Source organism: Rhea americana, unplaced genomic scaffold, assembly GCF_003343005.1.
Source record: "Rhea americana isolate MKP2758 unplaced genomic scaffold, rheAme1 scaffold_18, whole genome shotgun sequence".
NCBI classification, from domain to species: domain Eukaryota; kingdom Metazoa; phylum Chordata; class Aves; order Rheiformes; family Rheidae; genus Rhea; species Rhea americana.
This window is the reverse complement of record NW_028185927.1, coordinates 8,439,757-8,443,460: the sequence shown is the minus strand read 5'-3', so window position 1 is coordinate 8,443,460 and position 3,704 is coordinate 8,439,757.

The window sequence follows — 3,704 nt, the reverse complement described above, 5'->3', positions numbered from 1 at the left end:
AAAAACCTAAGCAGTCAAGAAGAAATATTTCCTTTGGCCTAGCTTGGTCTGGTGCAAAGGCCTGTGAAATGCAACGTTATTTGCAATTTTGAAATGGCCTTGCAAATATTTTTTTCTAGCTTTTATCTAGATTTACATATGCAGATTGTTTTAACCAGCAGAATTTAATATCAGATATGAAACTCAGAATCACAGATGCCTTAATCTGTTTGAAAATAGTAGCTAAAATTGAATTCATAAAAGGTAAAATGCTGTGTGTGTGCATGTATATGTATATATTTCTTTCTTGTTTCTGAAATAACATCCCTTGTATGTTTTTCAAAAGAGCACTTTCTTCATTCAAACTTTAGCTTGATAGATACACAGGCAAAAAGCTTTTAAACAATGAATCCACTAAATAATAGTGAAACTAAAGTGAAGTGAAACTAAAATAAGTAAGATTGATGGTACTTATTTGAAAAAGCTACAGATTACCATCAACTGGTTAACCAGACTATCTGTCAAATTTGGGTTGAAAGCTTGTGGAGTAGAGATTCACTTCCTTCTGTCTTTTCCATCTTAATGTGCTATTTCATATGATACAATTCTCATATATTGGAAAGATAAAAATATACGATTTTTCAAGGGCAGAGACCCATGTTTAGATAAGGGAGGGAAGGGGAAATTTGTTCATTTGGAAGGCTCTTGATTTTTTCACCAGTTTTAAGCAAAGCCCTCAAAACTGATAACATTCCASTCTATAAACAAAATTCCCCACATGATCTTTCTTGTTTTCTGTCACTATATGTACATGTGTTGCTTTTCCGTGTGCTCTCTGAGCCCAGCTGTGTTCTCATATTGATCTTCCTAAGTGCTGTGCTGGAGCTCACAGCGTGGCCAGGGAGAGGAGTGACACAGTCTGCCCTTCCCCACTGCAATGTCATGCTCATAATTTGCCTTGTTTAAGCAGCATTCAGTTTACTGAACTGCAGCAAGACGTCTTTAGGGAACCCAAATTTATTGTTGCAGCAGRAAAAAAATAGTGTGTAAAAAAGAATGCATAGTAAAATAGGTATAAATTCTGGCTAAAATTTTTGCCACCTATATCTTTATCTGTATCTTCAGAAGTAGATATGCACACTCATTTATACACACACTCAAACTGTGCATAGCTCATGGCTGTGTTTATTCTAATCTTGGGAACTAGGACGAGCAGAGATTCACTCTCAGGACTTGCATTGTCACCAAGATCTCTTTTAAACATGCAGTTTTATATCACACTGTTCATTCTTTTTACCCACATTAACCACACATGGAGGCCACATAATGGGTCTAATCCTGCTAGCTGTCCAGTGATGTTAATGAGAGCTAAAGGCATTTGGCATGTTGCAAGATCCAGTGGTAAATTATTTTCCACCAACATCTGAAAACTGTATGTGGGGACACTGAGGGGAAGAAAGGGGGCAGATGTTTAATGATACTGGGAAATCGTGAACTGGAAGAGAATTTTGAAGGGACGAAGTGGGGAGGAGGCCTTTCCTCCTCCTCCTCCTCCTCCTCCTTCTCCTCCTCCTCCCCCCCCCCGCCTGTCTGCCTCCCTCCTGACATTAAAAAAATCCCGAGGCCAGTCCTTCCCAAACACGGACAGTTGGCAGGTATGTGTTAATCTTGTTCCCAGCACTTTGGAAGAGCCAGGCACGGAGCCTCACCCTGTCTTTTCAAAACAGCACTTCCTGTCCTTCAAGAGTTAACCTTTTCTAGAACATTTATTTCACCATCTCAGGGAAGAGGGGAAAAAAAACCCCGCAGAGCTGAGAGGCTGCAGATCACAAGGCCATTCTGATAGCCTCCTGTCCCCATGGCAACAGCAACGGCATTTATCAGTTCCTTATGAGAGCAGGCACAGCAAATCTGCATTGCACATGGCAGCCTTCCAGCCTTTCAAATGAAAGAGCACTTTGAACTGCTGCCAAGTGTGGAAGGAGCAGAGCTGTCAGGACTGCTTAATGCTGGCAGTTTGTACTCGGGAGCCTTTCAGTTCCCAGAATCCCTCGGCAGTGGCAGCCTGCCAGGTGCTTAGCGGAAGCTAAAAACTAACCCCCAGACCATTCACTGCAGTGCACTCAAAATTTTCCACATGTACCATGTCACAAGTGCAGACTGTACAATGAAAGCAAACGCCTTCTGCTAGGGATTCTAATTTTATTAATAATCTAGGAAAAAGCAATCACAGATTAGTTGGCTGACAGCAGTACAGTATAGCCACTGTTTATAACTCTGTGTGTGTGTGTGTGTGTGTGTGTGTGTGTGTGTATGTGTGTGTGTCAAATGTGTATTTCATCCTTCAGGAACAGAATGGACTCTGACAACAGGGGCTGCACAACCCCCTGCAAATTTTGCATGCAGTACGAGGGTGTAAAGGAGATCAGTGTTAGTAGAAAAGAAAGCATGGTAATTTACAGTGGAGCATTCTTTAGCAATCATCGTCATACACAACAGTGAGACATGAAATAGAAAAAGGAGTAGATATTGCTGGCTGATAAATATTTTCTGCCCTTAMCCTCTGCATTTTGCTGACATTGTGAGAATCTCGGAAACTGGCTGATGAACGTAGCAGGGATGCATGGCTCTTAGTGGGTTTCCTTTCAATGGAGAGTTTTCATGTGAACTTTTTATTGTTTTGCCTTACCCAAAGCACAAGGGTTCTGTTGGCAGAGGAGACAAATTGGCCCAGTTCTGCTTTTTTTTTTTTTTAATCTGCACTGAGATCGAGGGCAAGGGCTTCATTTTCCAGCACTAGTCATAAGCCTTTAGCACAAATAGAATGAAAATTGTCTGTCGCTCAGGCAGTTGGACAGAGTTCAGGAAAACTATGTCTGGCACTAATTCCAAAGGGAAGGTTTGGTTCAATCCAGCATCATTAATTTCAGTAAACTGCTTTCACTAGTCTATATCCCACTGTTCAGGAGCTGCTTATTATATTTTACCAAATAATATGTTCTGGAGTATAGAGTAATGAAAAATACCTTATAAAAAAGATTTATATATGTGTATATATGTGTATATAACATGTGTTTACATAGAAATAGATACAATATACATGCAAGCACATATGAACATGTTTTTTAACTTTTCCTTTCTTGTTTTTCTTAAAATATTGCTTGTTTCTTACCTTGCCTTCCCATTACAAAACACATTTATAGTGCCAAATAAAAAATAGCAAAAATAGCCCAGAAGGAGAAAGAGGGATGAAAAAACCCCTAGAGCAAAGACAATCTCCACAAATTTGTGAATTTCACCACAAAACAAGGAAATGTAGTGCCTCTTGTTCAGCTTGCAGCTATCTTTGGCTGCTGCTTGAAGACTTGACTTAATTCACCCAGGCAGTGGTGTCTAAAAGTAATACACCAAGACAGTTAATTTTGGCACTTAGTCTCCCTTAGGAATTCTACCAACAGTCTTTGAAAAGAAAGTAAATGATCTTTTTTCCTCTCTGTTTCCCCCCATAGCTCATCTTGATATGTCCTAATAAAAGAACTGCCTTCCTCCTCCTTTCTGTTCTCACCCTCATCCTGTGTCCATAACATCCTTCTTTCAGTTACAGTATTAATCAGCATTTTTAATGTAGTCTTGGAGAAAAAGTGGTTTAATTCTTTCAGATGGCCTAGTTACAGAGGAAAAGGAGGTTATAATGTGAAATAACTTAAGATAGTGCAATTCTGTCT